This window comes from Hyla sarda, unplaced genomic scaffold, assembly GCF_029499605.1.
Source record: "Hyla sarda isolate aHylSar1 unplaced genomic scaffold, aHylSar1.hap1 scaffold_2272, whole genome shotgun sequence".
NCBI classification, from domain to species: Eukaryota; Metazoa; Chordata; class Amphibia; order Anura; family Hylidae; genus Hyla; species Hyla sarda.
Window position 1 is genome coordinate 23,377 of NW_026608950.1, and position 23,226 is coordinate 46,602.

Sequence of the window (23,226 nt, forward strand, 5' to 3'; positions counted from 1 at the left end):
CTGTCTGAATTTGTCGCACAGAAAGTTGCAGGCCAAATATGTGTGACATTTCTGCGACTTTAGCTTCTAGAGCATTTTTACAACATTATACATAGGTGCTGAATACATAAAAAGCGACTGTTCAGCGACAGACAAGTCGCATCGGCTGAAAGTAGGCCAGAATGTCAGTCCATGTTGGAGCAGGTTTAGATACAGTCTAAAGCATAGATCTCAAAGTCTGTGCACAGAATTTAGCAAGGGCCTCGCACCTTCTGATGCATCAGGTAGGTGCACAATAGCATAGCCTAACCCTCTGTACTTTGGTCTATATTGATGCGGGACATAGACAGCCAGCTGATGACCAATCCATTAGTGCAATGGATGGCTGGAAGCATTTGTCTTTGCCTTTGCAATACCACAGAAGCAATGCATGGTCAATGTACAGCAATGACACACCTGTGTGAACAGCCAGGAGACCCCCCCCCCCCCCCATGTTATGTTACATAGTTACATAGTTAGTACGGTCGAAAAAAGACATATGTCCATCAAGTTCAACCAGGGAATTAAGGGGTAGGGGTGTGGCGCGATATTGGGGAAGGGATGACATTTTATATTTCTTCAAAAGCATTAATCTTATTTTGTCAATTAGGAACATTCAGCACCCACCCGCTATCAAGGCAGCTGCCTATCATGTCATGCCCTACCTGCACAGGTGTGCTGGCTACTCAAATGATCCAATTAAGGAGGCCATTTAGTCAGCAGCAGCAGAAGTCCTGTGCCTGGACGCTCCAACAGGGGCCAGACACAAGCAGAAGCAGAAGCAGCAGAAGCAGCAGCAGCACCACCTTTTGTTTTTTGGCTGCAGCAGCAGCAAGGCCCACAGGGCTGGCTAGCTGGCTAGCCAGCAAGCAGGTAGCAATGAAAGTAGGAATCTTTCTTTTTAACCCTGTAAGGGGGTGGTGCACTGTACCCGAAGATACTGCCATATCGGGTCAATGCATAGGGCGACGGAAGCAAGCTTCGAAATCGGCCCCCGTTCTCAAAAATCCATTTAATATATGGTCCCCAGATAGGGGACGTATCAGATATTAAACTGATAAGAACAGATACTACACTTGATCTTAGCCAAAAGGCCGAGAAGCGATAACCGTGAAAGGGGCGGGCCCAACAAGGTCCCCTTCATGGGCACTATCACTGCTTGCTGTCAGGGAGGCTGCCAGACAATTTTCCATGCACACTCTGGGCTGGGGGGGCAGTCAACCACCAGTACACACAGCAGAACCTAAACCCATACCATTATTGCTAAGCAGCAAGACAGGGGCCCATTGCACTCCCACGGGGCCTTTTTAAATGCAATCCATAACCCGGATTTGCCAGGAACCCTTCTTACTCCTCCTACTTGCATGTGACACTGGGCTTAGGATCTGCATAGGAAACACACACACAAGCACACACCTACCTTTGTTGCCTGCAGATGCCTCCTTGGCTGTCCCCAAACGGTATCAAACCAACACCCACGGGAAGCTGTAAGCATAGAGGACATGCCTGCACCCCATTGGACTTACCTGTGTGGGTTAAATCCGGGTTATTTGACAACCTATGGCGGTGATGGTTCTGCTCAGGCAGAGCAGTGCTGATGCTCCTCATAAAGCTGTCGCTGCTGTGAAGGTTCTAGGTGACATCACAAATCCCTATGGTTACATACACAACAAAGCTGGGTTGTTGTTGTTTACACTCTGCAAGGCCTGTGGAAGTGAGTGACATCATAGCACTGTAGTTCTGAGGGTTCAAGATGGATGCAACAATCTCCTGTTGCTTCTATGAAGGCCGTAATAGACGACATCACCAAACAGCTCCATAGTCACATACACAGCAAAGGAGAGATGTTGTTTACACCTAGTGATGTCAGTGGTATTGAGTGACATCACAGCACAGTGCTAAGGCTCCTGGGCCTGGACACAGCAGCGGCTGCAATATCTCAACGGAGAATACGTTTATATCTGTGTGTGAGTGTGCGCATATATATATATATATATATATATATATATATATATATATATATATATTTCTCCGCCGAAATCACTTTTAAACCCATTTCCACCTTTTTTTCCCTTCTCTTCCTCTTACTTTTTTTTCACGTTTTTTTACGTTTTTCTCCTTTTCGCCTCTTTTCTGGGCGTATTATTCTTCTTTTTCTTCTTTTTTTTCGTCTAATGCATACCCCATCAGTGCAGCAATGCTTATTCAATACCGCCAGCAGATGGAGACACTGGGGGATAATTTTCTAAGGATTTATACTGATTTTTCCTGTCTGAATTTGTCGCACAGAAAGTTGCAGGCCAAATATGTGTGACATTTCTGCGACTTTAGCTTCTAGAGCATTTTTACAACATTATACATAGGTGCTGAATACATAAAAAGCGACTGTTCAGCGACAGACAAGTCGCATCGGCTGAAAGTAGGCCAGAATGTCAGTCCATGTTGGAGCAGGTTTAGATACAGTCTAAAGCATAGATCTCAAAGTCTGTGCACAGAATTTAGCAAGGGCCTCGCACCTTCTGATGCATCAGGTAGGTGCACAATAGCATAGCCTAACCCTCTGTACTTTGGTCTATATTGATGCGGGACATAGACAGCCAGCTGATGACCAATCCATTAGTGCAATGGATGGCTGGAAGCATTTGTCTTTGCCTTTGCAATACCACAGAAGCAATGCATGGTCAATGTACAGCAATGACACACCTGTGTGAACAGCCAGGAGACCCCCCCCCCCCATGTTATGTTACATAGTTACATAGTTAGTACGGTCGAAAAAAGACATATGTCCATCAAGTTCAACCAGGGAATTAAGGGGTAGGGGTGTGGCGCGATATTGGGGAAGGGATGAGATTTTATATTTCTTCATAAGCATTAATCTTATTTTGTCAATTAGGAACATTCAGCACCCACCCGCTATCAAGGCAGCTGCCTATCATGTCATGCCCTACCTGCACAGGTGTGCTGGCTACTCAAATGATCCAATTAAGGAGGCCATTTAGTCAGCAGCAGCAGAAGTCCTGTGCCTGGACGCTCCAACAGGGGCCAGACACAAGCAGAAGCAGAAGCAGCAGAAGCAGCACCTTTTGTTTTTTGGCTGCAGCAGCAGCAAGGCCCACAGGGCTGGCTAGCTGGCTAGCCAGCAAGCAGGTAGCAATGAAAGTAGGAATCTTTCTTTTTAACCCTGTAAGGGGGTGGTGCACTGTACCCGAAGATACTGCCATATCGGGTCAATGCATAGGGCGACGGAAGCAAGCTTCGAAATCGGCCCCCGTTCTCAAAAATCCATTTAATATATGGTCCCCAGATAGGGGACGTATCAGATATTAAACTGATAAGAACAGATACTACACTTGATCTTAGCCAAAAGGCCGAGAAGCGATAACCGTGAAAGGGGCGGGCCCAACAAGGTCCCCTTCATGGGCACTATCACTGCTTGCTGTCAGGGAGGCTGCCAGACAATTTTCCATGCACACTCTGGGCTGGGGGGCAGTCAACCACCAGTACACACAGCAGAACCTAAACCCATACCATTATTGCTAAGCAGCAAGACAGGGGCCCATTGCACTCCCACGGGGCCTTTTTAAATGCAATCCATAACCCGGATTTGCCAGGAACCCTTCTTACTCCTCCTACTTGCATGTGACACTGGGCTTAGGATCTGCATAGGAAACACACACACAAGCACACACCTACCTTTGTTGCCTGCAGATGCCTCCTTGGCTGTCCCCAAACGGTATCAAACCAACACCCACGGGAAGCTGTAAGCATAGAGGACATGCCTGCACCCCATTGGACTTACCTGTGTGGGTTAAATCCGGGTTATTTGACAACCTATGGCGGTGATGGTTCTGCTCAGGCAGAGCAGTGCTGATGCTCCTCATAAAGCTGTCGCTGCTGTGAAGGTTCTAGGTGACATCACAAATCCCTATGGTTACATACACAACAAAGCTGGGTTGTTGTTGTTTACACTCTGCAAGGCCTGTGGAAGTGAGTGACATCATAGCACTGTAGTTCTGAGGGTTCAAGATGGATGCAACAATCTCCTGTTGCTTCTATGAAGGCCGTAATAGACGACATCACCAAACAGCTCCATAGTCACATACACAGCAAAGGAGAGATGTTGTTTACACCTAGTGATGTCAGTGGTATTGAGTGACATCACAGCACAGTGCTAAGGCTCCTGGGCCTGGACACAGCAGCGGCTGCAATATCTCAACGGAGAATACGTTTATATCTATGTGTGTGTGTGCGCATATATATATATATATATATATATATATATATATATATTTATATATATATATATATTTCTCCGCCGAAATCACTTTTAAACCCATTTCCACCTTTTTTTCCCTTCTCTTCCTCTTACTTTTTTTTCACGTTTTTTTACGTTTTTCTCCTTTTCGCCTCTTTTCTGGGCGTATTATTCTTCTTTTTCTTCTTTTTTTTCGTCTAATGCATACCCCATCAGTGCAGCAATGCTTATTCAATACCGCCAGCAGATGGAGACACTGGGGGATAATTTTCTAAGGATTTATACTGATTTTTCCTGTCTGAATTTGTCGCACAGAAAGTTGCAGGCCAAATATGTGTGACATTTCTGCGACTTTAGCTTCTAGAGCATTTTTACAACATTATACATAGGTGCTGAATACATAAAAAGCGACTGTTCAGCGACAGACAAGTCGCATCGGCTGAAAGTAGGCCAGAATGTCAGTCCATGTTGGAGCAGGTTTAGATACAGTCTAAAGCATAGATCTCAAAGTCTGTGCACAGAATTTAGCAAGGGCCTCGCACCTTCTGATGCATCAGGTAGGTGCACAATAGCATAGCCTAACCCTCTGTACTTTGGTCTATATTGATGCGGGACATAGACAGCCAGCTGATGACCAATCCATTAGTGCAATGGATGGCTGGAAGCATTTGTCTTTGCCTTTGCAATACCACAGAAGCAATGCATGGTCAATGTACAGCAATGACACACCTGTGTGAACAGCCAGGAGACCCCCCCCCCCCCCCATGTTATGTTACATAGTTACATAGTTAGTACGGTCGAAAAAAGACATATGTCCATCAAGTTCAACCAGGGAATTAAGGGGTAGGGGTGTGGCGCGATATTGGGGAAGGGATGAGATTTTATATTTCTTCATAAGCATTAATCTTATTTTGTCAATTAGGAACATTCAGCACCCACCCGCTATCAAGGCAGCTGCCTATCATGTCATGCCCTACCTGCACAGGTGTGCTGGCTACTCAAATGATCCAATTAAGGAGGCCATTTAGTCAGCAGCAGCAGAAGTCCTGTGCCTGGACGCTCCAACAGGGGCCAGACACAAGCAGAAGCAGAAGCAGCAGAAGCAGCAGCAGCACCACCTTTTGTTTTTTGGCTGCAGCAGCAGCAAGGCCCACAGGGCTGGCTAGCTGGCTAGCCAGCAAGCAGGTAGCAATGAAAGTAGGAATCTTTCTTTTTAACCCTGTAAGGGGGTGGTGCACTGTACCCGAAGATACTGCCATATCGGGTCAATGCATAGGGCGACGGAAGCAAGCTTCGAAATCGGCCCCCGTTCTCAAAAATCCATTTAATATATGGTCCCCAGATAGGGGACGTATCAGATATTAAACTGATAAGAACAGATACTACACTTGATCTTAGCCAAAAGGCCGAGAAGCGATAACCGTGAAAGGGGCGGGCCCAACAAGGTCCCCTTCATGGGCACTATCACTGCTTGCTGTCAGGGAGGCTGCCAGACAATTTTCCATGCACACTCTGGGCTGGGGGGCAGTCAACCACCAGTACACACAGCAGAACCTAAACCCATACCATTATTGCTAAGCAGCAAGACAGGGGCCCATTGCACTCCCACGGGGCCTTTTTAAATGCAATCCATAACCCGGATTTGCCAGGAACCCTTCTTACTCCTCCTACTTGCATGTGACACTGGGCTTAGGATCTGCATAGGAAACACACACACAAGCACACACCTACCTTTGTTGCCTGCAGATGCCTCCTTGGCTGTCCCCAAACGGTATCAAACCAACACCCACGGGAAGCTGTAAGCATAGAGGACATGCCTGCACCCCATTGGACTTACCTGTGTGGGTTAAATCCGGGTTATTTGACAACCTATGGCGGTGATGGTTCTGCTCAGGCAGAGCAGTGCTGATGCTCCTCATAAAGCTGTCGCTGCTGTGAAGGTTCTAGGTGACATCACAAATCCCTATGGTTACATACACAACAAAGCTGGGTTGTTGTTGTTTACACTCTGCAAGGCCTGTGGAAGTGAGTGACATCATAGCACTGTAGTTCTGAGGGTTCAAGATGGATGCAACAATCTCCTGTTGCTTCTATGAAGGCCGTAATAGACGACATCACCAAACAGCTCCATAGTCACATACACAGCAAAGGAGAGATGTTGTTTACACCTAGTGATGTCAGTGGTATTGAGTGACATCACAGCACAGTGCTAAGGCTCCTGGGCCTGGACACAGCAGCGGCTGCAATATCTCAACGGAGAATACGTTTATATCTATGTGTGTGTGTGCGCATATATATATATATATATATATATATATATATATATATATATATATTTCTCCGCCGAAATCACTTTTAAACCCATTTCCACCTTTTTTTCCCTTCTCTTCCTCTTACTTTTTTTTCACGTTTTTTTACGTTTTTCTCCTTTTCGCCTCTTTTCTGGGCGTATTATTCTTCTTTTTCTTCTTTTTTTTCGTCTAATGCATACCCCATCAGTGCAGCAATGCTTATTCAATACCGCCAGCAGATGGAGACACTGGGGGATAATTTTCTAAGGATTTATACTGATTTTTCCTGTCTGAATTTGTCGCACAGAAAGTTGCAGGCCAAATATGTGTGACATTTCTGCGACTTTAGCTTCTAGAGCATTTTTACAACATTATACATAGGTGCTGAATACATAAAAAGCGACTGTTCAGCGACAGACAAGTCGCATCGGCTGAAAGTAGGCCAGAATGTCAGTCCATGTTGGAGCAGGTTTAGATACAGTCTAAAGTATAGATCTCAAAGTCTGTGCACAGAATTTAGCAAGGGCCTCGCACCTTCTGATGCATCAGGTAGGTGCACAATAGCATAGCCTAACCCTCTGTACTTTGGTCTATATTGATGCGGGACATAGACAGCCAGCTGATGACCAATCCATTAGTGCAATGGATGGCTGGAAGCATTTGTCTTTGCCTTTGCAATACCACAGAAGCAATGCATGGTCAATGTACAGCAATGACACACCTGTGTGAACAGCCAGGAGACCCCCCCCCCCCCATGTTATGTTACATAGTTACATAGTTAGTACGGTCGAAAAAAGACATATGTCCATCAAGTTCAACCAGGGAATTAAGGGGTAGGGGTGTGGCGCGATATTGGGGAAGGGATGAGATTTTATATTTCTTCATAAGCATTAATCTTATTTTGTCAATTAGGAACATTCAGCACCCACCCGCTATCAAGGCAGCTGCCTATCATGTCATGCCCTACCTGCACAGGTGTGCTGGCTACTCAAATGATCCAATTAAGGAGGCCATTTAGTCAGCAGCAGCAGAAGTCCTGTGCCTGGACGCTCCAACAGCGGCCAGACACAAGCAGAAGCAGAAGCAGCAGAAGCAGCAGCAGCACCACCTTTTGTTTTTTGGCTGCAGCAGCAGCAAGGCCCACAGGGCTGGCTAGCTGGCTAGCCAGCAAGCAGGTAGCAATGAAAGTAGGAATCTTTCTTTTTAACCCTGTAAGGGGGTGGTGCACTGTACCCGAAGATACTGCCATATCGGGTCAATGCATAGGGCGACGGAAGCAAGCTTCGAAATCGGCCCCCGTTCTCAAAAATCCATTTAATATATGGTCCCCAGATAGGGGACGTATCAGATATTAAACTGATAAGAACAGATACTACACTTGATCTTAGCCAAAAGGCCGAGAAGCGATAACCGTGAAAGGGGCGGGCCCAACAAGGTCCCCTTCATGGGCACTATCACTGCTTGCTGTCAGGGAGGCTGCCAGACAATTTTCCATGCACACTCTGGGCTGGGGGGCAGTCAACCACCAGTACACACAGCAGAACCTAAACCCATACCATTATTGCTAAGCAGCAAGACAGGGGCCCATTGCACTCCCACGGGGCCTTTTTAAATGCAATCCATAACCCGGATTTGCCAGGAACCCTTCTTACTCCTCCTACTTGCATGTGACACTGGGCTTAGGATCTGCATAGGAAACACACACACAAGCACACACCTACCTTTGTTGCCTGCAGATGCCTCCTTGGCTGTCCCCAAACGGTATCAAACCAACACCCACGGGAAGCTGTAAGCATAGAGGACATGCCTGCACCCCATTGGACTTACCTGTGTGGGTTAAATCCGGGTTATTTGACAACCTATGGCGGTGATGGTTCTGCTCAGGCAGAGCAGTGCTGATGCTCCTCATAAAGCTGTCGCTGCTGTGAAGGTTCTAGGTGACATCACAAATCCCTATGGTTACATACACAACAAAGCTGGGTTGTTGTTGTTTACACTCTGCAAGGCCTGTGGAAGTGAGTGACATCATAGCACTGTAGTTCTGAGGGTTCAAGATGGATGCAACAATCTCCTGTTGCTTCTATGAAGGCCGTAATAGACGACATCACCAAACAGCTCCATAGTCACATACACAGCAAAGGAGAGATGTTGTTTACACCTAGTGATGTCAGTGGTATTGAGTGACATCACAGCACAGTGCTAAGGCTCCTGGGCCTGGACACAGCAGCGGCTGCAATATCTCAACGGAGAATACGTTTATATCTATGTGTGTGTGTGCGCATATATATATATATATATATATATATATATATATATATATATATATATATATTTCTCCGCCGAAATCACTTTTAAACCCATTTCCACCTTTTTTTCCCTTCTCTTCCTCTTACTTTTTTTTCAAGTTTTTTTACGTTTTTCTCCTTTTCGCCTCTTTTCTGGGCGTATTATTCTTCTTTTTCTTCTTTTTTTTCGTCTAATGCATACCCCATCAGTGCAGCAATGCTTATTCAATACCGCCAGCAGATGGAGACACTGGGGGATAATTTTCTAAGGATTTATACTGATTTTTCCTGTCTGAATTTGTCGCACAGAAAGTTGCAGGCCAAATATGTGTGACATTTCTGCGACTTTAGCTTCTAGAGCATTTTTACAACATTATACATAGGTGCTGAATACATAAAAAGCGACTGTTCAGCGACAGACAAGTCGCATCGGCTGAAAGTAGGCCAGAATGTCAGTCCATGTTGGAGCAGGTTTAGATACAGTCTAAAGCATAGATCTCAAAGTCTGTGCACAGAATTTAGCAAGGGCCTCGCACCTTCTGATGCATCAGGTAGGTGCACAATAGCATAGCCTAACCCTCTGTACTTTGGTCTATATTGATGCGGGACATAGACAGCCAGCTGATGACCAATCCATTAGTGCAATGGATGGCTGGAAGCATTTGTCTTTGCCTTTGCAATACCACAGAAGCAATGCATGGTCAATGTACAGCAATGACACACCTGTGTGAACAGCCAGGAGACCCCCCCCCCCCCCCCATGTTATGTTACATAGTTACATAGTTAGTACGGTCGAAAAAAGACATATGTCCATCAAGTTCAACCAGGGAATTAAGGGGTAGGGGTGTGGCGCGATATTGGGGAAGGGATGAGATTTTATATTTCTTCATAAGCATTAATCTTATTTTGTCAATTAGGAACATTCAGCACCCACCCGCTATCAAGGCAGCTGCCTATCATGTCATGCCCTACCTGCACAGGTGTGCTGGCTACTCAAATGATCCAATTAAGGAGGCCATTTAGTCAGCAGCAGCAGAAGTCCTGTGCCTGGACGCTCCAACAGGGGCCAGACACAAGCAGAAGCAGAAGCAGCAGAAGCACCACCTTTTGTTTTTTGGCTGCAGCAGCAGCAAGGCCCACAGGGCTGGCTAGCTGGCTAGCCAGCAAGCAGGTAGCAATGAAAGTAGGAATCTTTCTTTTTAACCCTGTAAGGGGGTGGTGCACTGTACCCGAAGATACTGCCATATCGGGTCAATGCATAGGGCGACGGAAGCAAGCTTCGAAATCGGCCCCCGTTCTCAAAAATCCATTTAATATATGGTCCCCAGATAGGGGACGTATCAGATATTAAACTGATAAGAACAGATACTACACTTGATCTTAGCCAAAAGGCCGAGAAGCGATAACCGTGAAAGGGGCGGGCCCAACAAGGTCCCCTTCATGGGCACTATCACTGCTTGCTGTCAGGGAGGCTGCCAGACAATTTTCCATGCACACTCTGGGCTGGGGGGCAGTCAACCACCAGTACACACAGCAGAACCTAAACCCATACCATTATTGCTAAGCAGCAAGACAGGGGCCCATTGCACTCCCACGGGGCCTTTTTAAATGCAATCCATAACCCGGATTTGCCAGGAACCCTTCTTACTCCTCCTACTTGCATGTGACACTGGGCTTAGGATCTGCATAGGAAACACACACACAAGCACACACCTACCTTTGTTGCCTGCAGATGCCTCCTTGGCTGTCCCCAAACGGTATCAAACCAACACCCACGGGAAGCTGTAAGCATAGAGGACATGCCTGCACCCCATTGGACTTACCTGTGTGGGTTAAATCCGGGTTATTTGACAACCTATGGCGGTGATGGTTCTGCTCAGGCAGAGCAGTGCTGATGCTCCTCATAAAGCTGTCGCTGCTGTGAAGGTTCTAGGTGACATCACAAATCCCTATGGTTACATACACAACAAAGCTGGGTTGTTGTTGTTTACACTCTGCAAGGCCTGTGGAAGTGAGTGACATCATAGCACTGTAGTTCTGAGGGTTCAAGATGGATGCAACAATCTCCTGTTGCTTCTATGAAGGCCGTAATAGACGATATCACCAAACAGCTCCATAGTCACATACACAGCAAAGGAGAGATGTTGTTTACACCTAGTGATGTCAGTGGTATTGAGTGACATCACAGCACAGTGCTAAGGCTCCTGGGCCTGGACACAGCAGCGGCTGCAATATCTCAACGGAGAATACGTTTATATCTATGTGTGTGTGTGCGCATATATATATATATATATATATATATATATATATATATATATATATATATTTCTCCGCCGAAATCACTTTTAAACCCATTTCCACCTTTTTTTCCCTTCTCTTCCTCTTACTTTTTTTTCACGTTTTTTTACGTTTTTCTCCTTTTCGCCTCTTTTCTGGGCGTATTATTCTTCTTTTTCTTCTTTTTTTTCGTCTAATGCATACCCCATCAGTGCAGCAATGCTTATTCAATACCGCCAGCAGATGGAGACACTGGGGGATAATTTTCTAAGGATTTATACTGATTTTTCCTGTCTGAATTTGTCGCACAGAAAGTTGCAGGCCAAATATGTGTGACATTTCTGCGACTTTAGCTTCTAGAGCATTTTTACAACATTATACATAGGTGCTGAATACATAAAAAGCGACTGTTCAGCGACAGACAAGTCGCATCGGCTGAAAGTAGGCCAGAATGTCAGTCCATGTTGGAGCAGGTTTAGATACAGTCTAAAGCATAGATCTCAAAGTCTGTGCACAGAATTTAGCAAGGGCCTCGCACCTTCTGATGCATCAGGTAGGTGCACAATAGCATAGCCTAACCCTCTGTACTTTGGTCTATATTGATGCGGGACATAGACAGCCAGCTGATGACCAATCCATTAGTGCAATGGATGGCTGGAAGCATTTGTCTTTGCCTTTGCAATACCACAGAAGCAATGCATGGTCAATGTACAGCAATGACACACCTGTGTGAACAGCCAGGAGACCCCCCCCCCCCCCATGTTATGTTACATAGTTACATAGTTAGTACGGTCGAAAAAAGACATATGTCCATCAAGTTCAACCAGGGAATTAAGGGGTAGGGGTGTGGCGCGATATTGGGGAAGGGATGAGATTTTATATTTCTTCATAAGCATTAATCTTATTTTGTCAATTAGGAACATTCAGCACCCACCCGCTATCAAGGCAGCTGCCTATCATGTCATGCCCTACCTGCACAGGTGTGCTGGCTACTCAAATGATCCAATTAAGGAGGCCATTTAGTCAGCAGCAGCAGAAGTCCTGTGCCTGGACGCTCCAACAGGGGCCAGACACAAGCAGAAGCAGAAGCAGCAGAAGCAGCAGCAGCACCACCTTTTGTTTTTTGGCTGCAGCAGCAGCAAGGCCCACAGGGCTGGCTAGCTGGCTAGCCAGCAAGCAGGTAGCAATGAAAGTAGGAATCTTTCTTTTTAACCCTGTAAGGGGGTGGTGCACTGTACCCGAAGATACTGCCATATCGGGTCAATGCATAGGGCGACGGAAGCAAGCTTCGAAATCGGCCCCCGTTCTCAAAAATCCATTTAATATATGGTCCCCAGATAGGGGACGTATCAGATATTAAACTGATAAGAACAGATACTACACTTGATCTTAGCCAAAAGGCCGAGAAGCGATAACCGTGAAAGGGGCGGGCCCAACAAGGTCCCCTTCATGGGCACTATCACTGCTTGCTGTCAGGGAGGCTGCCAGACAATTTTCCATGCACACTCTGGGCTGGGGGGCAGTCAACCACCAGTACACACAGCAGAACCTAAACCCATACCATTATTGCTAAGCAGCAAGACAGGGGCCCATTGCACTCCCACGGGGCCTTTTTAAATGCAATCCATAACCCGGATTTGCCAGGAACCCTTCTTACTCCTCCTACTTGCATGTGACACTGGGCTTAGGATCTGCATAGGAAACACACACACAAGCACACACCTACCTTTGTTGCCTGCAGATGCCTCCTTGGCTGTCCCCAAACGGTATCAAACCAACACCCACGGGAAGCTGTAAGCATAGAGGACATGCCTGCACCCCATTGGACTTACCTGTGTGGGTTAAATCCGGGTTATTTGACAACCTATGGCGGTGATGGTTCTGCTCAGGCAGAGCAGTGCTGATGCTCCTCATAAAGCTGTCGCTGCTGTGAAGGTTCTAGGTGACATCACAAATCCCTATGGTTACATACACAACAAAGCTGGGTTGTTGTTGTTTACACTCTGCAAGGCCTGTGGAAGTGAGTGACATCATAGCACTGTAGTTCTGAGGGTTCTAGATGGATGCAACAATCTCCTGTTGCTTCTATGAAGGCCGTAATAGACGACATCACCAAACAGCTCCATAGTCACATACACAGCAAAGGAGAGATGTTGTTTACACCTAGTGATGTCAGTGGTATTGAGTGACATCACAGCACAGTGCTAAGGCTCCTGGGCCTGGACACAGCAGCGGCTGCAATATCTCAACGGAGAATACGTTTATATATATGTGTGTGTGTGCGCGTATATATATATATATATATATATATATATATATATATATATATTTCTCCGCCGAAATCACTTTTAAACCCATTTCCACCTTTTTTTCCCTTCTCTTCCTCTTACTTTTTTTTCACGTTTTTTTACGTTTTTCTCCTTTTCGCCTCTTTTCTGGGCGTATTATTCTTCTTTTTCTTCTTTTTTTTCGTCTAATGCATACCCCATCAGTGCAGCAATGCTTATTCAATACCGCCAGCAGATGGAGACACTGGGGGATAATTTTCTAAGGATTTATACTGATTTTTCCTGTCTGAATTTGTCGCACAGAAAGTTGCAGGCCAAATATGTGTGACATTTCTGCGACTTTAGCTTCTAGAGCATTTTTACAACATTATACATAGGTGCTGAATACATAAAAAGCGACTGTTCAGCGACAGACAAGTCGCATCGGCTGAAAGTAGGCCAGAATGTCAGTCCATGTTGGAGCAGGTTTAGATACAGTCTAAAGCATAGATCTCAAAGTCTGTGCACAGAATTTAGCAAGGGCCTCGCACCTTCTGATGCATCAGGTAGGTGCACAATAGCATAGCCTAACCCTCTGTACTTTGGTCTATATTGATGCGGGACATAGACAGCCAGCTGATGACCAATCCATTAGTGCAATGGATGGCTGGAAGCATTTGTCTTTGCCTTTGCAATACCACAGAAGCAATGCATGGTCAATGTACAGCAATGACACACCTGTGTGAACAGCCAGGAGACCCCCCCCCCCCCCATGTTATGTTACATAGTTACATAGTTAGTACGGTCGAAAAAAGACATATGTCCATCAAGTTCAACCAGGGAATTAAGGGGTAGGGGTGTGGCGCGATATTGGGGAAGGGATGAGATTTTATATTTCTTCATAAGCATTAATCTTATTTTGTCAATTAGGAACATTCAGCACCCACCCGCTATCAAGGCAGCTGCCTATCATGTCATGCCCTACCTGCACAGGTGTGCTGGCTACTCAAATGATCCAATTAAGGAGGCGATTTAGTCAGCAGCAGCAGAAGTCCTGTGCCTGGACGCTCCAACAGGGGCCAGACACAAGCAGAAGCAGAAGCAGCAGAAGCAGCAGCAGCACCACCTTTTGTTTTTTGGCTGCAGCAGCAGCAAGGCCCACAGGGCTGGCTAGCTGGCTAGCCAGCAAGCAGGTAGCAATGAAAGTAGGAATCTTTCTTTTTAACCCTGTAAGGGGGTGGTGCACTGTACCCGAAGATACTGCCATATCGGGTCAATGCATAGGGCGACGGAAGCAAGCTTCGAAATCGGCCCCCGTTCTCAAAAATCCATTTAATATATGGTCCCCAGATAGGGGACGTATCAGATATTAAACTGATAAGAACAGATACTACACTTGATCTTAGCCAAAAGGCCGAGAAGCGATAACCGTGAAAGGGGCGGGCCCAACAAGGTCCCCTTCATGGGCACTATCACTGCTTGCTGTCAGGGAGGCTGCCAGACAATTTTCCATGCACACTCTGGGCTGGGGGGCAGTCAACCACCAGTACACACAGCAGAACCTAAACCCATACCATTATTGCTAAGCAGCAAGACAGGGGCCCATTGCACTCCCACGGGGCCTTTTTAAATGCAATCCATAACCCGGATTTGCCAGGAACCCTTCTTACTCCTCCTACTTGCATGTGACACTGGGCTTAGGATCTGCATAGGAAACACACACACAAGCACACACCTACCTTTGTTGCCTGCAGATGCCTCCTTGGCTGTCCCCAAACGGTATCAAACCAACACCCACGGGAAGCTGTAAGCATAGAGGACATGCCTGCACCCCATTGGACTTACCTGTGTGGGTTAAATCCGGGTTATTTGACAACCTATGGCGGTGATGGTTCTGCTCAGGCAGAGCAGTGCTGATGCTCCTCATAAAGCTGTCGCTGCTGTGAAGGTTCTAGGTGACATCACAAATCCCTATGGTTACATACACAACAAAGCTGGGTTGTTGTTGTTTACACTCTGCAAGGCCTGTGGAAGTGAGTGACATCATAGCACTGTAGTTCTGAGGGTTCAAGATGGATGCAACAATCTCCTGTTGCTTCTATGAAGGCCGTAATAGACGACATCACCAAACAGCTCCATAGTCACATACACAGCAAAGGAGAGATGTTGTTTACACCTAGTGATGTCAGTGGTATTGAGTGACATCACAGCACAGTGCTAAGGCTCCTGGGCCTGGACACAGCAGCGGCTGAAATATCTCAACGGAGAATACGTTTATATCTATGTGTGTGTGTGCGCATATATATATATATATATATATATATATATATATATATATATATATATATTTCTCCGCCGAAATCACTTTTAAACCCATTTCCACCTTTTTTTCCCTTCTCTTCCTCTTACTTTTTTTTCACGTTTTTTTACGTTTTTCTCCTTTTCGCCTCTTTTCTGGGCGTATTATTCTTCTTTTTCTTCTTTTTTTTCGTCTAATGCATACCCCATCAGTGCAGCAATGCTTATTCAATACCGCCAGCAGATGGAGACACTGGGGGATAATTTTCTAAGGATTTATAGTGATTTTTCCTGTCTGAATTTGTCGCACAGAAAGTTGCAGGCCAAATATGTGTGACATTTCTGCGACTTTAGCTTCTAGAGCATTTTTACAACATTATACATAGGTGCTGAATACATAAAAAGCGACTGTTCAGCGACAGACAAGTCGCATCGGCTGAAAGTAGGCCAGAATGTCAGTCCATGTTGGAGCAGGTTTAGATACAGTCTAAAGCATAGATCTCAAAGTCTGTGCACAGAATTTAGCAAGGGCCTCGCACCTTCTGATGCATCAGGTAGGTGCACAATAGCATAGCCTAACCCTCTGTACTTTGGTCTATATTGATGCGGGACATAGACAGCCAGCTGATGACCAATCCATTAGTGCAATGGATGGCTGGAAGCATTTGTCTTTGCCTTTGCAATACCACAGAAGCAATGCATGGTCAATGTACAGCAATGACACACCTGTGTGAACAGCCAGGAGACCCCCCCCCCCCCCCCCCATGTTATGTTACATAGTTACATAGTTAGTACGGTCGAAAAAAGACATATGTCCATCAAGTTCAACCAGGGAATTAAGGGGTAGGGGTGTGGCGCGATATTGGGGAAGGGATGAGATTTTATATTTCTTCATAAGCATTAATCTTATTTTGTCAATTAGGAACATTCAGCACCCACCCGCTATCAAGGCAGCTGCCTATCATGTCATGCCCTACCTGCACAGGTGTGCTGGCTACTCAAATGATCCAATTAAGGAGGCCATTTAGTCAGCAGCAGCAGAAGTCCTGTGCCTGGACGCTCCAACAGGGGCCAGACACAAGCAGAAGCAGAAGCAGCAGAAGCAGCAGCAGCACCACCTTTTGTTTTTTGGCTGCAGCAGCAGCAAGGCCCACAGGGCTGGCTAGCTGGCTAGCCAGCAAGCAGGTAGCAATGAAAGTAGGAATCTTTCTTTTTAACCCTGTAAGGGGGTGGTGCACTGTACCCGAAGATACTGCCATATCGGGTCAATGCATAGGGCGACGGAAGCAAGCTTCGAAATCGGCCCCCGTTCTCAAAAATCCATTTAATATATGGTCCCCAGATAGGGGACGTATCAGATATTAAACTGATAAGAACAGATAAGGTTTCAACAAAATTTTATTGAATAAATAAGAAACCATACAAAATTTAAAATGCAAAATAATAAAAGGTTCACAAAAGTTTTAAAATACAAATAATAAAACCAGTAATAAAAGGAGAAAAAATAAAAATGGCAGGATAAAACATTATACAAATGTCATAAAAACTGATTATACTGTTATTTCGTTCCATAGAGGCAGACACCACATGGATGCTGCCTCGCTGGCCCCCAACTGTTTCTTGTCTCTTAGGTAATAGATGTACATCTCACTCAGGGCCAGCTTTATACAGTTTTTAACATCAATAAAATCATGTTTAAAAAGTAAGATGTTCCTAACTTTCCAGATGGCATTTTTAAAACAATTAATAATCATCCAGCAGATCATCTGCTGTTTAAAATTGGGGCAGTTAAAAAGACCGTAAAAGACACATTCGTGATTAAAATCTTTTAGGCCGCAGGCCCACTTCAAAAGTGGGCCTACCTTCCTCCAAAGCTCCCGTGCAAAAGGGCAGTTCCAAAATATGTGCAGCACCGTTTCGTCCACTCCACAGCCATCTCTCGGGCACTTGGCTCTCGCCACCAGTCCTCGCCTGTGCTGGAACTCACGAGTAGGGAGGCACTGGTGGACGATTGCCCAGGCAAGATCCCTGTGTACATTCGCCAGAAACTTCCCGTACACGTTCCGCCATACCTTTTTGGATCTTGCCTGTGTGAAATTGGACACTGCCAGGGTAACCTCACTCCGCCTGAGGACCTTTGATACCTTTCTCTGGTCCCCCAGTATGTCAGGCTCCAAATCTTGGAGACCTAGGAGCCTGACTGTCTTTTCCAACACCACATAATGTTTTGGGGGACACAGAAGCACCGGAGCGTTCAGAGGGATGCGCAACCATCTTTTAAAAACCATGCCCGCAGCGTACCTTAAAAAGCAGCTAAAAATGCCATCGGATTTAATAATTTTAAAACAGAAACAGAAATACTTTATGTAAAAGAAAGTAAAAAGGTTAGGAACATCTTTCCCGCCATTATCTTTACTTTTGTACATAAAATCACGCTTTAATTTCTCCATTTTTGAACCCCATAAAAAAGAAAAAACAATTCTAGTTACTTTTTTAATGTATAAAATAGATGGAGGAAATACCATGGCAATGTATAGCATAATAGGGAGTAAAACCATCTTTATTATTAAAATCTTCCCCTCCATGGTAAGGTTTCTAAGATTCCACATTAAAATCTTCTTCTCCATCTTAGCTATAGCTGAATCCCAGTTAGGGCTCCCATCATTGACCTGGTTAAAAACAATACCTAAAACTTTAATTTGATCCTGTTGCATTGTGACTCCTGGGGTGATGGATGAATCCCAGGAGCCAATATAAAAACAGTCACATTTATCTGTGTTTAGCTTAAAACCAGAGACCTCGCAGAAATAGCTGGTGTTCCTCAATGCCCCCCTCATGGATGGAGAGTCCGGGCACAGTATGGTGACATCATCCATGTACCCCAACACCTTTAGATGGGTCCCTCCTCCACCAGGTATCGGTACGCCTCTTACTACCCGGTCTTTTCTGAGGAGGGCCATCAGTGGTTCGATTGCGCAAATAAAAAGGAGTGGGGACAGGGGGCAGCCCTGTTTGACACCTGATAAAAGAGGAACACCGCTGGTTAAAAAGCCATTAACAGAGACTTGACTAAAACAGGATCGGTATAAAAGCATGATTCGGCTTAAAATCGTTTCAGGCACTGCCATCTTTTTAAGAACTAAAAACAGGTATTCATGGGAGACCCTATCAAAGGCTTTTTCAAAGTCTAAGGATAAAATTGCTACAGTTTGATTTCTATCCTTAAAATACCATAAAACATCTCTTAAAATATTTAGGGATTCAGCTATAGACCTTCCAGGTACCCCACAAACCTGATTTGGGTGAATTAATTTATGAATAAAAGGTTTAAAACGGACAGCTAATAACTTGGCTAAAACTTTATAATCGACATTTAAAAGTGTGATGGGGCGCCAATTTTTTAGCATATCCTTTTCACCCTTTTTAAAAAGTAATGATACAATCCCCCTCCTCCAGGAAGGGGGAAGTTCATTAACAATAAAAGTTTCTTTATACAATAAAACCATATCATCCTTTAAAATATCCCAAAAAGCTAAATAAAATTCGATGGGTAAACCATCTTCCCCAGGGGCCTTCCCACTAGAAAAACTTTTAAAAACAAATAAAAGTTCATCTAAGTTAAGATCACGGGATAAAACCTCCTGGTCTAAAACATCTAGCTTAAAATCAAGGGAATTAAGAACATGTTCTAAAAAGGATGGATTAAGATCTTTCTTATTAAAAAGAAGCTGGTAGAAGTTAAAAACTGCATCTAACATGCCTTTTGGAGTGGATTCACCCTCAAGGTTTTGGATGATATCCCTCCTATTCATCACTTTTTTAAAAAAGAAACGGGAACATTTCTCGCCCTCCTCCAGGTGCTGCACATGTGAGTTAAAAATGATTTGTTTCCCTTTCTTTTCTATGGCATGTTTTATTTCAGTTTTAAGGTTTAAAATATCATTTTCTACATCCATACCAGCTTCTTTCAATTTAAAAAGTACATTTAAACGCATGTTAAGAACATAAAACCACTGTTTTTCCATTTTTGCCTTCTTCTTACCTGCTTTGATAAAAAAAAATCTGATTTTAGATTTGGTGCCCTCCCACCAGTGCAGCATAGGCTCGTGGGGTTTTCTTTGTGATTGCCAGCATTGGTAGGTCCGCACAAACTCCTCTTTTATCTCAGGGTCCTCTAGGAGTGTGGTGTTTAATCTCCAGAGGCCCCTTTTTGCTTTTTGCTCCCCCTCTAGCTCCAGGCCCACCAAGAGGAGCTTATGATCAGAGAAGATATTCTGCTCGAGCGTGCATTTCAGGGGTTTAAAAGCTCTAGAGGAAAAAATAAAATCGATTCTGGAGCTCACTCTTCCATTGGACCATGTGGCGCCTGGGTCCTCCGGCAAGAGATCCTTCCAGCAATCTTTCAAATTAAAATCATCAATAAAATTTTTAAGCAGGTAAGAAGTGCGGTCTTTACGATTAATATCCCCACCCTGCCGGTGTTCCCCATCACGTATGCAGTTAAAATCACCTCCCACCAGCAGGGGGGAAGACCCAACACAAAACAGTGGTAAAATTTCAAATAGTTCTGCCCGCTCCTGTTTATCAGGAGGGGCATACACATTTAAAACACGAATTAAAAGTCCATTAAAATATAGATGAATTAAAAGAGCTCTGCCAGGCACAATCTCAGTTACTGTATGAATAGAAAAGGACTGGCCTCGGCAGAGCAGCCCAACACCCACAGAACGACAGTCATTTGCACCGGACCATATGGATGGGCCCAGCTTCCAGTCTTCTTTTAAGTCTTTATAGTCCATTTTACTAGGGATTCCACATTCTTGTAGCAGGCAAAGGTCAAAGTCACATGTCTCTAGATAAGAAAATAAAGCAGCCCTGCGATCAGGGCTCTTTAAGGACCTCACATTGAGTGAGGCAATTTTTACAGGGATAGGCATAGTTTATGGAGAGTCCGTGCTTGGAGAATCAAAGTCAATAATAAGCTGCGTACCGTCATCCCCCGCCTGCGGGGTCATCAGCTCCTTGATGTTCTGAGGGTCGGAGCTTGAGATCGATGATGCCCCGACCCTGAGCTCGCTCTCGTCCGAACTACGGCACGCCGCTTTCCTTTGAATGTCTTCCTCTTCTTCTTCTCTTTGTCTTTTAAATGTCACACTGCTGTCCATATCCTCTGTGTTGCTCTCACTCGATGTAATCTCTGGCCCCCGGCTGATGGATCTGCGTCTTCTTTCATCATTTGACGACTGGAACTGCTGCACAGGGGCCTGTGAGGCCTCTTTTCCGGAACCTTTGCCGCTACCTTGGGAAGTTTTCATCGCTTGTTCCCCAGCAAGCGTTGCTGAGGACTGTTGCTCCAACTTCCCCATCGATCGACGATGGCCAGTTTTACCCACCGGGTCCACTGCTGGCGGGGCAGCAAACCCTGGTTTGGCGCCACTTGTCTTCTTGGCCCTGTCCTGTATAGGCGGAGTAACAGGACCGGGCTCAGACCTGGCCACCTGGCTCCCCTTCCGGCGGGCTTTCACCGGGGCCTCTTCGTCCGGAGCAGGGCGACCCTGGGCCAAGCCAGTACCTGGCTTATGCTGCAATTTTGGGTCCACTTTTGCCCCCACCGAGGCCCGTCGGCTGCCACCCGCCACAGGTGAGCCCCCTTCAGAAGTTTCGGCGGGCTCTTGAGCCAGGTAGGAAGTCGATCGACGTCTTTCAATTTCCCGGGCAGTAAACTCGATCACCCGCCCGGGCTTCGTGGAATCCCCATGGCCTCCCCCTAGCACTACCACCGGTGGGCCCCCCGATGGAGCACCAGAGGTCTTGGGCCTGGACCCATCAGTACCTGCCATCTGGGGTTTGGGCATCTTAAAAAAGGACGTCTTTTGTCCTGTCCCCTCTTTGGGTGGGCCCAGCCTTGACCCACCCATCGTAGTTTTTGCTTTATGGGGACAGGAATTAAAATCGTGATTTTCCTCTCCGCAGAGGTTGCACCTTATCGTATGGCTACATCTTGAGGCTATGTGACCTTCTTGGCCACACCTATTGCAGCGAATCACACGCTCCGCGCCGCAGGTCTCCTGGGTGTGGCCAAACCTCAAGCAATTTCGGCAATACATAGGCATTTGAGGATAGAACAGGAAGCCCCGAACTCTCCCGATGGCAAAATTTGGGGGCGGATGGCAAAGACCCCCAATACCACCGGGATCCTTACGGAGCTTGACCCAGAACTTCCTCTTGCCGTTCCAGAACCGCACGGAGTTCAAGATTTTGTTTGCGAATCGCACCTCTTCGCAGTATCGCCGAAGAAAAGTGGCTATATCCTCCGTGGTCACATGAGGGCTGTGCATAGCCACCACCAACGGTATATGTTCCTCACCATAGAGGAACTGGAACGAAAGACCGTCGAGTCGATCGTCCCTCTGGTCCGCACCAGACAAGGTTGCATAGATGTTATCGCAACACGCCGTGGCCGTGAAGGTGACGGTATACAGGCCACGGCTTTCCTGGTCATTTAGACACAGGATGTCCTCCCTATTGAGGCAGAAGTAGTCAAGAAGAATCACCTCCGCAATGAAGCGGAGGTTCTTCAACTGACGATGGCTCTCCGACACCTCTATGCGGATGGTATTTCGCATCGACATTTCCCCAGAGGGGAAAGCCCAGGAGAACGGCATCTTCCACACCCAGGGACTAAGCCCCTTCCCCAATAGCAGCAGGGGCTCGGAATCCCGCTATAAAAGCGGAACCCTTACCCAAGGCAGAGGTCGGGGGTACCCTAGGTGCTTCCGAAGCTACAGGTAACGCTCAACGTACCGAAAATGCCTTCTGAGACACAAGGTCCCAGAGACAGGGGGATCGCAACCCGTTGTCCGTGGACTAAGCCCGCTCCCCAATAGCAGCAAGGGGGTGAAGTCCCTCCGTAAGGAGAGACAATCCCCCAAGGCCGAGAAGCGGGGTACCACAGACACCTTCCGACCAGACCAAATGCAGATACTACACTTGATCTTAGCCAAAAGGCCGAGAAGCGATAACCGTGAAAGGGGCGGGCCCAACAAGGTCCCCTTCATGGGCACTATCACTGCTTGCTGTCAGGGAGGCTGCCAGACAATTTTCCATGCACACTCTGGGCTGGGGGGCAGTCAACCACCAGTACACACAGCAGAACCTAAACCCATACCATTATTGCTAAGCAGCAAGACAGGGGCCCATTGCACTCCCACGGGGCCTTTTTAAATGCAATCCATAACCCGGATTTGCCAGGAACCCTTCTTACTCCTCCTACTTGCATGTGACACTGGGCTTAGGATCTGCATAGGAAACACACACACAAGCACACACCTACCTTTGTTGCCTGCAGATGCCTCCTTGGCTGTCCCCAAACGGTATCAAACCAACACCCACGGGAAGCTGTAAGCATAGAGGACATGCCTGCACCCCATTGGACTTACCTGTGTGGGTTAAATCCGGGTTATTTGACAACCTATGGCGGTGATGGTTCTGCTCAGGCAGAGCAGTGCTGATGCTCCTCATAAAGCTGTCGCTGC

The 23,226-nt window shown here is 46.2% G+C and overlaps 8 non-coding genes and 1 pseudogene across 8 annotated transcripts; all 9 read right to left on the reverse strand.

The window, feature by feature from the left end:
- Window positions 1-933: 933 nt before the first annotated feature.
- On the reverse strand, window positions 934-1,124 carry LOC130321463 (U2 spliceosomal RNA). Its single transcript, XR_008867183.1, has one exon. It is a non-coding gene; the product is annotated as a U2 spliceosomal RNA (small nuclear RNA).
- A 2,083-nt stretch (window positions 1,125-3,207) lies between these two features.
- On the reverse strand, window positions 3,208-3,398 carry LOC130321464 (U2 spliceosomal RNA). Its single transcript, XR_008867184.1, has one exon. It is a non-coding gene; the product is annotated as a U2 spliceosomal RNA (small nuclear RNA).
- Window positions 3,399-5,500: 2,102 nt separating this feature from the next.
- Window positions 5,501-5,691, reverse strand: LOC130321465 (U2 spliceosomal RNA). Its single transcript, XR_008867185.1, has one exon. It is a non-coding gene; the product is annotated as a U2 spliceosomal RNA (small nuclear RNA).
- Window positions 5,692-7,781: 2,090 nt separating this feature from the next.
- LOC130321466 (U2 spliceosomal RNA) lies at window positions 7,782-7,972 on the reverse strand. Its single transcript, XR_008867186.1, has one exon. It is a non-coding gene; the product is annotated as a U2 spliceosomal RNA (small nuclear RNA).
- Window positions 7,973-10,062: 2,090 nt separating this feature from the next.
- Window positions 10,063-10,253, reverse strand: LOC130321467 (U2 spliceosomal RNA). Its single transcript, XR_008867187.1, has one exon. It is a non-coding gene; the product is annotated as a U2 spliceosomal RNA (small nuclear RNA).
- Window positions 10,254-12,348: 2,095 nt separating this feature from the next.
- On the reverse strand, window positions 12,349-12,539 carry LOC130321468 (U2 spliceosomal RNA). Its single transcript, XR_008867188.1, has one exon. It is a non-coding gene; the product is annotated as a U2 spliceosomal RNA (small nuclear RNA).
- A 2,089-nt stretch (window positions 12,540-14,628) lies between these two features.
- On the reverse strand, window positions 14,629-14,819 carry LOC130321469 (U2 spliceosomal RNA). Its single transcript, XR_008867189.1, has one exon. It is a non-coding gene; the product is annotated as a U2 spliceosomal RNA (small nuclear RNA).
- Window positions 14,820-16,918: 2,099 nt separating this feature from the next.
- Window positions 16,919-17,104, reverse strand: LOC130321474 (U2 spliceosomal RNA). Its single transcript, XR_008867193.1, has one exon. It is a non-coding gene; the product is annotated as a U2 spliceosomal RNA (small nuclear RNA).
- A 5,389-nt stretch (window positions 17,105-22,493) lies between these two features.
- LOC130321476 (U2 spliceosomal RNA) lies at window positions 22,494-22,711 on the reverse strand (annotated as a pseudogene).
- Between the last annotated feature and the right edge of the window lie 515 nt (window positions 22,712-23,226).